This window comes from Microcaecilia unicolor, chromosome 11 (assembly GCF_901765095.1).
Source record: "Microcaecilia unicolor chromosome 11, aMicUni1.1, whole genome shotgun sequence".
Lineage (NCBI taxonomy): Eukaryota > Metazoa > Chordata > Amphibia > Gymnophiona > Siphonopidae > Microcaecilia > Microcaecilia unicolor.
Genome location: NC_044041.1, coordinates 83509266 through 83522654, shown reverse-complemented (window position 1 = coordinate 83522654; position 13389 = coordinate 83509266).

The following is a 13389-nucleotide window of genomic DNA, read 5'->3' as shown; positions in this document are numbered from 1 at the left end:
CACTGAGGTGGCAGTAAGGGCTCCCATTCTAACCCAGCGGTAACCGGGCAGCGATTACTGCCGGGTACACAGCAGCACCCGCGCTGGGGGTGGGAACGACCACCGGGCTGCTGCAGTAGCCCGGCGGTACTTCCTGTTTAGCGAGCAATAAGCCCATGTTGGGCTTACAGCTGCTTTGTAAAAGGGGCCCTTAGTTTTTAAATGGTCAGACTTCCGTTTATCTACATGATTTACTTTTTTGCTCTCTTTCCAAGTTAACATTTAGACTTAAGAATAATAATTTCTTCTTTATCCTCCCGCTCAACAAGTATCACAGAAATTATGAACGATCATATTCCTTTCAGGCTGCTTTTTACTGGAATTCTTTGCCAATGGAATTAAGAACTGAAATTTCACATTCCTTATTTCGTAAGAATCTTAAGACTTTTTTTATTTAATGAGTATTTACTTGTAAACTTTGCTTAATGGATATTATCTTACTTTGGTAACTGTATGATATTTTATATTTTTAAAATCCTGTACACCGCCTTGGACCTTTTAGGAATTGGCGGTTAATAAGCACTAGATTAGAATTGAACTGCTCTGCCTTCATTGTATGCAAATCTAATCTTATGTCCATAGACGGGCGGTAGCCAACTGTTTTGGGGAGGCTAAAGGGGGCGGAGCTTACCTCCGTAGTGATGTCAATGACGTCGCTGCCAGGGGGCGGAGCTGACCTCCGTACTCTCCATGGTAGCGATGTCAATGACGTCGCTGCCACGGAAGTAAAACAATTAAAACACACGCGCGGGGGTGCAGGTAGGGTGGGCGCAACTCCCAAATGTAGTAAAACAATTAAAACGCAAGCACGAGGGGGGCGCAACACCCAAACGGAGTAAAACAATTAAAACGCACGCACGAGGGGGGCGGGCGCAACACCCAAACGGAAGTCGACCATTGGGCTGGGGAGGCTTAGCCTCCCCAAGCCTCTTATATGGGGCGCCTATGCTTATGCCTACTCATTGTGGGTATCCTGAAAACCTGGCTGGGTGTGTCCCAAGGACTGGGTTGAGAACCCCTGAAAAGTGGGCATATGAGTGTGAGGAACTAGCTTTCAGAGAAATCACATAAACCTCCTCAGCGGAGTTACTAAACATTTTTTCAGTAGCTAGAGCAGTGGTTCCCAAACCTGGTCCTGGAGGCACCCTAGCCAGTCAGGTTTTCAATGTATGAAAGTTAATAGAGTAGAGGGAAATAAGAATTGATATGGCTTATGATGAAATTTGATAAAATGTGTTAATAGCATATGAAAAATATTAATAACAAAACAGAATAATTTTGATTATAAGGTTGAAATAGTGGTTACTTAAAAAGGGTATTCAATGAATATTCATGAGATAGGTTTGCATAAAGTGGAGACAGTGCATGCAAATCCTTCTCATGAATATTAATTGTGGGTATCCTGAAAACCTGACTGGCTGGGGTGCCTCCAGGGCCAGGTTTGGGAACCACTTAGCTAAAGGAATAAAAAAAACCTTCACCCAACCTTCTGTGACATTCCTTTCCTAGCTCAGCTTCTTCTGCCTCCCTCCCCCCCCCCCCCCCCTTTTTTTTAAAATTCTGCTTGGGACCTCCACTCTCCACTTTCTTGCTAGGAAGATGACTGACTAGATGAATTATTACTTCTGGATGTATAAAGATGTAAACATCTCTGACACTTTCAATTTATTACTGGCAGTCTCTCTCTTTTTTTCTTAACAGTGAAGTAATGTGATTGCGTGTCCAGAATGAAAACATCCTGTATGTATTTATTACCTGATACAATAACAATGTGAAAGATGACAACCTGTTAAGCTGATTGAATTGGGGCAAATAGAAAGAGGAGGAAATATTCAATTTGTCTGGGCCACAATAGAGCATTGCCTCAGGGAAGGATAGGATGAGAGAGATTCACACTACTGGTATCTGAAATCTAAAACAGATGGGGGTCCCTCAGTCAGAGACTGTGTCAGGGCCTCTTCTGGATTCCAGAGCTGCAGATGGATCTAGCAAGAGCCTGCAGAGAAAAGCTGAATTCCTACTACCCTCTCCCATCCCCCATCTGCTCAGAAAATGACATAATTACCCTCAGGCAGTAATATGGAAGTCATCCACCTTAGTTTTCCTCTCTCCAAAGCCAGCCCTTTCTGTGTTACAGAGAATGTTATTTCCCTAAGCAGCCAGACTTATATATCACCTTTCCAAACATAGCTCAAGGCTTAGAACAGAGGAAATGATACAGTGGCACGAATAAACTGTATCCTAAAACAATGATAGTACACATATTAGAATGCCAGAATATATACTTTATGTAACTCAACATTTTAAATCATGAAATAAATGCATCTAACTTCATAAAAAAATAGAAATATGTATAGAAAACTAGCTAGAATGCAGCTATAGCACAATCTATTTCTGCCCTTTGTAATATACATTATTTCCTGGTGCCCTGCCTCTTCTATATATAGTATAACATAATGAATGCATTATACCTTATGCCTCTAATAGTTTTGTTGTATATAGTGTGTGCATTACAGGTCTATAAAATACTGAGTGGACTGGAACGGGTAGAGGTGAATCACTTGTTTACTCTTTCCAAAAATACAAGGACTAGGGGGCACCCAATGAAGCTACTAAGTAGTATATTTAAAACAAATCAGAGAAAATATCTCTTCACTCTTGACGTGTAATTAAACTCTGGAATTCATTGTTAGAGAATTTGGTAAAAGCAGTTACTTAGCAGGGTTTAAAAAAAGTTCAGGCAATTTGCTAAAAGAAAAACCCATAAGCCATTATTAAAATGCACTTGTAAAAATCCACTGCTTATTTCTAGGATAAGCAGCATAAAATCTGTTTTATTGTTCTGGGAACTTGCCATGCACTTGTGACCTAGATTGTCCACTGTTAGAAACAGGATTCTGGGCTTGATGGTTTATGGTTTGCTTTATTTGATATACTGCCTTTCCTTTAGGAATGACAATAGAAACATAACGATCAGGAAAAGAATTTCAAAATTTTTATGAAAGTCGAAGAGAGAAACAGAGGGTAGAGTGTTGTAGAAAAAGGATGGAATCCAATTAAAGCTGAGTGGAGGAGTGGCCTAATGGTTAGTGCAGTGGGCTTTGATCCAGACAACCTGCGTATGTTAGTAGCGCTATAGACATGATTACTAGTAGTAAAGAGAGACTTTGAAAAAATGATTGCGTTGGAGGCAAAAACATACAGTAAAAACTTTTTCAGGTATATTAGAAGAAGCTGGCAAAAGAATCAGTTGGACCACTAGTTGACCAAGGGGTAAAAGAGGCACTCAGGGAAGACAAAGCCATCGCGGAGAGATTAAATGAATTCTTTGATTCGGTCTTCACCGAGGAAGATTTGGGAGAGATACCTGTGTCAGAAATGGTATTCAAAGCTGAGGAGTCAGAAAAACTGAATGAAATCTCTGTAATCCTGGAAGATGTAATGGGGCAATTTGACAAACTGAAGAGTAGCAAATCACCTGGACCAGATGGTATTCGTCCCAGAGTACTGATAGAATTGAAAAATGAACTTATTTATTTATTTTATTTATTTATTTACTAGCCGTTAAGCCCGTAAAAACGGGCGAGTATTGCAGCCCTCCTTTCTCCCCTGGCCTCACCCCGTCCACCGATCCTCCCCCCTCCCCCCATGTCCAGCAACCCTCCTCTGTGCCCTGCTCTCACCCCAAGTCCAGCAACCATGGCCCCCCCCATGTCCAGCTACCCTCATCGCCACCGCTCCCTCCCCCCTCCGTGCCGGGCCCCCTGCACTGACCTGACAGCGCCTCTCACCTCTGTGTGAAAGCGCTACAGGCAGCAGCAGATCGCTCTGCTGCTGCCTGCAGCGCTTCCACACAGAGGTGAGAGGCGCTGTCAGGTTAGTGCAGGGGGCCCGATACGGAGGGGGGGGGCGGGAGCAGCGGCGGGGATGGGGGGGAAGGGTGGAGATTGTTTCATGTGATGTTCCTTTCCAGGCGGCAATGGCGGCGTCCGACAATTTGACTCGTTTCCCTCTCTGTTCCGCCCTCTGACATCATGATGTCTTGACGCGAGGGCGGGACAGAGAGGGAAGTCTGTACTGCGCATTTGCAAGTGAGTACGGTCACTTGCCGTTTATATGTTTGATTGCACATTTATACCCCACGTTTTTCCCACAGTTTTGCAGGCTCAAAGTGGCTTACAATGCACTGATAGGCTAATGCCAGATCAGAGGTGGTACAGATACAATTAATTAGATAAAATAGAAGAAACAGGGGAAGAACAGAATAGGGAAAGGATAAGCAAGTTCAAAATGGTCCGTAGATATGTTGTTAGGTAGGACTTCAGGCCTCATGTTGAATCCACGGAGATGGCCGAACCTCGAGTGGCTAGAAGAGATGCAAAGCGACCAGGCACACCAGATGACCAAACATGATGGGAATGGAGCTGAAATCTGCTCCTCCAACCATCCACGCCCGCTCCCTGGGCAGCCGACCCACACACTCACAGACTTCTTCAATGGCAAGCAGGCCAGTTTCGCAGTTGGAATCAGCAGGACAGCACTTTCCAAGAGGACCCAACGATGCCACCGCAATGACCAACGACCAGCAACCGCCCGAGCGGCAGGCCGACGTCGGCGGGAGATCCGTAGCGCTGAAGAAACCAGAGGCCCGGAGAAACAGACAGATGGCCGCAGGCGGTGGATCAAACGAGCCCCCTGCAACCCGCCGGACCCCGCTGGGTGATCCAGAATCAGACTGCACCCACCTGCAGCCGCCACCACGCCCCCGATGCAAATGCGCCACACTGCCGCCCGACACTAGAGGTGAGAAGTGAAATGATTGACCGCAGACGAGGGAACTGGCGACATTCAAAGCTCCGTGGACATCAACGATGGCACAACCGAAAAGATCGGGCCAGATCATAGCCAGGCAACGGGCCGCAGTGGCGATGACAGCAGGAGCAGAACTATTGTTAGTAATATGTAATTTATCTTTAAAATCAAGCATGGTACTGGAAGATTGGAGGGTGCCAATGAAACGCCAATTTTTAAAAAGTGTTCCAGAGATACTACTAATCATTTCTATAGCGCTACTAACATACACAGTGCTGTACACATTATATGCAGGTATTTTCTCTGTCCCTAGAGGGCTCACAATCTAAGTTTTTATTTTGTACCTGGGGCAGTGGAGGATTGCCCAAGGCAACAAAGAGCTGAAGTGGGACTTGAACCCAGGTTGTCTAGATCAAGCCTGCTGCACTAACCATTAGGCCACTCCTCCACATGATCTGGGAATTATAGATCAGTGAGCCCTTAGGGGACAACTTCAGTATCTAATTTCCTGGAAAGGGCATGGACCAGCGGAAAATTCCTGGGAGGCCGCTACTCATGTGCATGCTCCAGTATTGGTCAGATGTTTCCATCGCCTTTTTCCTCATAAGCCTAAACCCCAGTCCCGAGGGGGGGGGGGGGTGATGTTATGATTCTGCTGAGACAGGCAGGGGAATGACTGGGACTTGCTTTTGATTGGCCTGTCAGGGATTGAGCTGACGTCTGAAGCAGCAGACCTCAGAAGTCAGATCTATTTAAACTTACCTCTCCCTACAGCCTACGCTCTTGATTCCTGTCAGCTGAGCCTGATTCCCTCCCTCACTCAGTCTGTGCTTGTGGCACAGTGTGTATTCTTTGGAGTTTGCTTGCTCTTCTCGTTGCTTGTGGTTTCTGTGTGTGCTGGTTGTTACCAGTGTGTGCTTCATTGCTTGACTGTACTGCACCCGGGTCTGTCCTCTGTCTGGCTCTGGTGTTGTTTTGTCTGTGGTAAGCTCATCCCTGCTTTGTTTGTTTAGTTCGCCTTTCTTCAGTATTAACCCATTAGGTGCAGAGCTTGGCATTGCCTTCTATAAGTTCTGCTTCTGTTAGGCAGCCTTTCTGTCCGTTGTAATCGTTCCTGTTTGTTTGCTTAAGCTTCCCTTTACTCAGTGTTTATCCTTTATATGCAGAGCTTGGTATTTGCCTTCTGTAGTCCTGCCTCTGTTAGGCAGCCTTTCTGTCCTTTGTAATTGTTCCTGTTTAAGTTCCCCTTTACTCAGTGTTAACCCTTTATGTGCAGAGCTTGGTATTGCCTTCTGTAAGCCCTGCCTCTGTTAGGCAGCCTTTCTCTGGTGTCTGCCTTGTACCTTTCGGTACTCTTGTGTGCCTGCTTCTTTCCTGTCTTTATTTGAAAGCAGCCTTTTCCTTCAGCCTGTTTTTCCCTGTTTAGCCATTCCTATGGAGCTTTGCTCTTGTAGAGTCCGTGTCTAGTGTCCCATTCTGTCCCCGGCTTTTCCTTTTTCCCTGTGGGCTTTGCCTCTGCTACCTGTGTAGCCTTTGCTTGCATTCTCTTCCTCTGATTGTACTCTGTATTTGCCAGCTTTTGTCTGTTGCCTTTCCCTTGTGTCACTAGCTAGTGCTGTGTGTGTTGCATGAGCTCCAGTCCCTTTGGGGACCCCTCATTGTTCTTTTCTCTTCCCTAGTGTATGACTCAGTTCCAGTTTGGCCGTGAGGCCCGTACGCTGGACTCTGTTCCGGATCGGCCTTGCGGCCCACCTGAGTGGTCTATCTCTCTTTTCTGGTGGTGCTTGTTGATTATCCTGAGTGTGCAGGGTTTTGTGGCCGTGGTATTGTTTAGCGCCTGTTTGGTCTACCCTAGGCCTTGGCCAAGGTCCTTCCTAAGCCTTGGCCTAGGCACAAGGGCTCACGAGCAGATTAACACTGTTAGAGATAGGATGCTGGGCTTCATGGACCTTCAGTCTGTCCTAGCATAACAACACTTATGTTCTTATGACATGTTTTCTCCTTCTCTCCACCTGCATCTGACATCTCCCTCACCTTCCCGTTCTACCATTAAAATGCATTTTGCTTTGCATAGAGATCACTGGCGCAGCAGCAATTCCAACATGCTGCTTGCGGCCTCCTTGGCAATTTCCCTCTCCTGCAATCCACCCCACCTCTGACGCAACTTCCTGTTTCCACCTGGGTGGATCATGGCAGAAGGAAACTGCCAAGGAGGCCACAGGCAGTATGTTGGAATCATTGCTGCACTGGTGACTCCCTGCAAAGCAAAATGCATTTTAAAGTTAGATTGAAAAGGGAGATGCTAGATGGGGATGGAGAGAAGGGGAAGACATGCCGGCCCAGGGCATATGCCGTTTGCCCCCCCCCCCCCCCCCCCACACACACACCAATGCCGGCCCTGCCTACTATGCACAAGATTTGGCCATGTTTGCTCCCTGTACTTACAGTTTAACCCCTGGATTATAATTGTACCAGAAACCCCTGAGGATACACAGCATTTTACCAATAACTTGTTTGTCATTTGTTCTCTGTATACCAGTTATGTATAGTGATTTCCCAAAGCTGCAGTCTGGTTAACAGGATAATTCTCTGATGTCAAAACTATGCTTTATTCATAAGGTCAGCACCCTAAAACTACCAGCAGAAAACTACTCTATTTACCTATTAACAGCTTGTCTTTGCATCTAGAAATTTTTGGTTGAGTGTATGAAACATAGAAAATGATGGTAGATAAAGACGACATGTCTTGTGCCTATTCAAATATCTCTATGTTATCTTCCATTTCCTGCCTTTCTCCCAGGGTATACATGTTTACATCTTTTAAGTCTGTTCCCATATGAAGCCCTTTTAAAGGTATGCAGTACACAGAAACAAAAGCTTTACCAGGTGCAATCAGGTGCTACTAAATGAATATCAAGACTAACTACACTGAAGGGAAAAATACACACACACACTTATTTTCTATGAATAAACATTTTTCTCATCTTACAAAAGATATTGTTCATAAGCTACTTGCCCCTGGTTCTAGATTAAGGCCTCCCCCTCTTCTCTCTTAACACCACAATCCTATCCCAGCACATGCTGTGAACTCTCTTCCTATGTAAAAGGGGGTACGAACCTGGTGTGATCTACGCAAGATGTTGTCTTTTTGCAAAGCTTGCTATTTCTCTCAGGCCTTTCCCAAGCCACTTCTGTAAGACTGCAACCTCTCCTTGTGTTTCCCCTTTCTATTTTAGTTCTTGTATACCACTAATATCCCATTTTCAGGGCTCAGTGCAGTTTACATTCTAGGTGAGACAAAAGCATATAGTGTTAGTGTGAGGTATGAGGAACATTAGAGACCACTGGTGTAATGCATATCAGGAATCAGGGAGTAGAATCATACAAAAATTTTTCAAGTAACATACTGTGTTCAAATATACACTATTTCACTTTTTAATGCCCTTTTCCTTTATTATTTTTTCTGTCCCTCCTCTCGCTATTTGACAGGTATTGTAAACCACTTTGATATCTTTGTTTTTATAGGTAGTGTATCAAATAATTGAACCCTGAACTTGTCTTTAAAGGCTCTTACCCTTCTTTTCAAGAGTTACCAAGTTGTGCACAGTGTGATAAACACAGAGCACGCCCACCCTGAGGAGGCCACCAGAGGGTGCTCTTCTAGTGAAAACCCTATGAAGTACTGGTCACTTGAGGGAACTCCAAGGGAAACATCAGTGAAATGCTAGAAAGGGTCACTAGAGAGAGCTCCAGCCAAGGCCTGGAACATGGGGGCCAGGGATGCCCCATAGCAGAGGATTCCCCTTTAGGAAAAAGCACCCTGGAGAAGGTACTGGACCCTTTTGGAACCAGGAAGAGGGGCCCAGAAGGGGTGTGGTGGGCTATTAGCAGCCCTATATAAAGAGCACCTCCAAGAGAAGCTGGGAGGGAGGAAATGGGGACAGAACAGAAGGAGAATACAACACAAAAGATGGAGTCTTGGTGGTGACCCAGGAGGCTTGTTGGACACGCTGGGAATCCCAGGGTAAGGACCCCAAGAGAGTTGGACTGGTAACCAAGGAGAACGTTCTCTGTAAGAGGCAAGAAACCGTGTCCCGGAATAAGAAAAGACAGTCAAAGCAAAGGTACTTACCTTAAAGTTATGCTATAGGAACTATTACAACAACATTGGAAGAATCCCAATATGGAGCAACATTGGGTCTTTCAGTTTAAGAACTGGACTAACAGCCGTGGGGTGGAGGACAGGACTGTAAGGTGATTGTGAGAAAAAGTCCTGTCTGAGGGGAGGAGGCTGTTAGACTGAGAACCCTGTGCTCTATGAAGAGGGGCTCAGTCCAACCAGTGACTAGGCGTGAGAGACCTGGAGAAGAGGGGGTGGAAGACTTTACATTGGTGTTTATCCAAAGCTGGTGGTAAAAGATTTGCATAAGGCTGAGAATGATAATGTGCCTAATTTGCATATGCCCCAGAACATATTCTAAATAGGAATGTTTTCCTAACCAAACAAGCCTGAATGAGGAAAGAAACACAGAGGCATTGCTTACCAAGGGAAAAGGATCTTTCCCTAAGAGGCAGGGGTGTTGAGTGAAGTCACCCTAATGTTAAAGAGGAGCCCAAACATTGAGACAGAGACTACAGCATCCTAAAAAGAATTGTCAGAGCGCTTGTGAACTCTGGTGGTGAGCTTTTGATACAGGATAGGTGCTATAAGGGGACATGAACAGAACACATAAAGAGTTGCCTTGGAGCTCTTTCTTACAGATAAAGTAGTGTGTACTGGTAGAAAGCTGCTGGTTTAAACCATTGGTTACAGAGATATCAGCTGCTGGAGTCCAAATAGAGTCCCCACTGAGAAAGGACAGATGAGGTGGAGTGGGCCTTTGGATATTAAGGACTACACAGTGAGGAGTGGTTCCAGTCAACAGCTACTAACACTGTGATGAACAGTTTCCATCTTTCAAGCAGCTGGACTATAGTTTTGAAGAATTGTCATGATAGAAGCAAAAGGAATCAGCTTTTGATTTAGTTTAAGGGGTTTCTTGCTCAGTCTAGAAAATAGAACTACTCTTTGTACAGCTGCATCCTTCTCTGTGCCACTGAAAGCCACCAGCACATCTGGGAGAGAAAGTGATGCTTAGATTTTGAGGAGTCGATGCAGAAAGCTACATGCTAGAGGTGTGCGCAGAAAGCGGGTGCGTGGCTTCTAGCGTGAATATATGACTGCATCCTGCAGGAAGCTAATTCTATGCAAATGTTATGTATGCAGAACTCGCACATTAATACAGGGACACCTACCAGACACATGCGCACCAAAGTTCAGCAATAAGCACAGATGGGTGTGGCACTGTCACTTCTGTTCAGACACGCTCACATTAATGCTGTTACCTCCTGTCTAAAGTTGCAGATAGTGACCTGGCTGGACAAATGAACAAAAATGAGGCATTTTAAATTGCAAAAAGGGCATGAGATCCTCTCAACCAACCCTTCTATGCTACCATGGATCTAGTGAAAAGCTTCTCACATTATGCACGCATCAGAAACTACTGTTTCCTTCTGTGAATTGAATTGCATTACTATTCATTTTAATGCTGTCTGCACCCATGCCTTCCATTAAATTTAACACCCATGCTCAAGCCCTCTCTGAATTACTTGGTCAGTCATATGCAAGTACAACCCACAATAACTGCAGGGTTAAGCTCAGGTGGCATTCTGCATCAGCCTTCTGAATGAGCCACACAGCAGAGTGCAGCAGAGATGCTTCAGCAAAAGATTGGAGGGGGAGGTAAAAACTGTACAATGTGTCAGGTGCATTTACTAAGACATTCTGCTTTTAATGGTGTTAGGGGAAGACCATGGCACACAATCATGATCCTGCTAAACCCCCTGGGTCTGTGGTGGCCAGAAAAGATTCCACACAATCAATGGTACTGTGAAACTTGTTATAAAAATGCTGGGAAAGGTGCCTTGAGGTTAGGTTGCTACCAGCAACCAAGAGATAGATGAACCTGATAAACCAAAGTTTTGTGGTTATCTACAAATATTGGATGGATTAAGCAAGGGATTAATTCCTGAAAGCACAGGCTTGGAGAAAACTGGTAACCTGATCTTGTGTGACTTTTCACTTCTTCCAGGCAACTGTGAACATGTCTAGCCTGGAACCTAAATACCAGCTGCCCCTCCTTCCCTTTTTGGCTAATGCAAAATCTGTGCTCACTGGTCAAGAGTGTGGCAGTTTGCTTCTTATTTAGGAATTAATTTTAGTACACATGGAGGGGAAACACAGCTGCTGCTGTATAGAGCCCAAAGGAGGGTGAAGCATGGCTTGCCTGGAGAGATACTCCTGAGAAAAGTCATGGGAAGTGTCCTTCTGTGGATTAGGAATTGGTTATTGGACAGAAAACAGAGGGTAGGGTTAAATAGCCATTTTTCATAATGAGGATGGTGAATTATGAAGGGCCGCAGGGATCTGTACTGGGAACAGTACTATTTAACATATTTATAAATGATCTGGAAAACGGAATGACGAGTGAGTTGTCAACACACATGCAGTTTGTGAAAAATTGCAGGAAGAACACTTAGGAAACTGGAAGACTGGACATCCAAATAGCAGATTTAATGTGGACAAATGCAAAGTGATGCAGATTGGGAAGAAGAATCCGAATCATAGTTACTTGATGCAATGGTTCACCTTAGGAATCAGCAGTCAAGAAAAAAATGTAGGCTTCACTGTAGACAATAAGTTGAAATCTTCTGCCCAGTGTGTGGCAGTGGCCAAAAAAGCAAACAGGATGGTAGGAATTATTAGGAAAGGGATGAAAAATAAGACCAATATTATGCCTCTGTCTCCATGATGCAATCTCACCTTGAGTATTGCATTCAATTCTGGTCACCGTATCTCAAAAAAGATACAGCGGAATTAGATATGGTTCAAAGAAGAGTGACCAAAATGATAAAGGGGATAAACTCCTTCAATATGAGGAAAGGCTAAAGAGGTTAGGGCTCTTCAGCTTGGAAAAGAGACAGCTGAGGGGAGAATATGACTGAGGTCTGTAAAATCCTGAGTGGTGTAGAAAGGGTAGAAGTGAATCAATTTTTCACGCTTTCGAAAAGTACAAAGATAGGGAGGGGGAGGGGTTAAAATGGTTAAAAGGATGATGACAGTAGATACATTCAATTGTTTCACAGTTTATGCTTGTATTTTTGGACTGTATGATTTGGCTTGTCATCAATAAAATTGTTATAAATTAAAAAGTACAAAGACCAGGGGACACTCAATCAAATTACATGGAAATACTTTTTAAAACAAATAGGAGGAAATATTGTTTTCACTCAAAGGAATAGTTAAGCTCTGGAACTCGCTGCCGGAGGATGTAGAAGGTTTGAACAAGTTCCTGGAGAAAAAGTCCATAGTCTATTACTGAGACGGACACGGACATGAGGGAAGCCACTTCTTGCCCTGGGATCAGTAGCATGGAATGTTGCTACTATTTGGGTTTCTGCCAGGTACTTGTGCCCTGGATTGGCCACTGTTGGAAGCAGGATACTGTGCTAGATGGACCATTGGCTTGACCCAGTATGGTTATTCTTATGTTCCTATCTAACAGTTCCAGCCTCCAGCCATCCACCTTCTCTTGCACCCCTGGGTGGGGGAGGGGGGAGGAAGAGAGAAATCCTTTGCTAGTACTGGTATAGTTGGTGGTATTGCCAGCATCATCTTTCCTTGTAACTCACTGTGGACACAGAAACTCTAATATAATTTTTACTATGTAAAAAATAATCTCCATTTCCCCCATGTTTATAAATTTTAGTTCCACAGATCTGTGCAAAATGTTCCTCCACTACATCAAAGAAGGTCCTGCCCTATGGGAAGGGGAGGAATAAGCTGCCCTCCTACACTTTTAGGCTACTGCGTAGTTTTCCAAATCACTATGGAGCTAAAGTAGAAAGTGTGTATTAGGGCTCTGCGCTAAATATCAGCACAGGATTTCTAAAGCATGTGTAAAAGAAAATACAGTGCAACAACTGAATGCAAATGAGCTGTGTGCAAAATGTGTGCACCAATGTCTGTGTTAGGAGCGGCTATATTTTATCGGTGCCTGGCATTGCACGCACGCACGCACATTGGTATGTGTCCTAGATGCTATTCTGTGTATACAGTGTTGCAAGATTAGTATTTATACACAGAACAGCATTCCAGAACCTGCAAACTGAAGTGCCTCTACCCAGGTTTTACAAATATCAATTTACATGTCAGAATTTCTGTGTTCCAGCACACCTCCTCTTTGACAAAGACAGAAGAGGTTGAAGGTTTTGTAATCTCACGGTAAAGAGGAAATAAAAATAGGCATGAAATCCTCACTCCCGCTGACCACAGAATGAGCTAACCCTTTAACTCCTCCTCTGATATTTCATGAAAAGCCCAGCACTACACTGAGATGCACTAACCCCACGTAAACAGCCCTTTCCTTACAGATCCCTTAGCGAATCGGTAAGGAAAGGGCATACATGAAGGAAATCGCATGCAAAATGAGCTGCTCG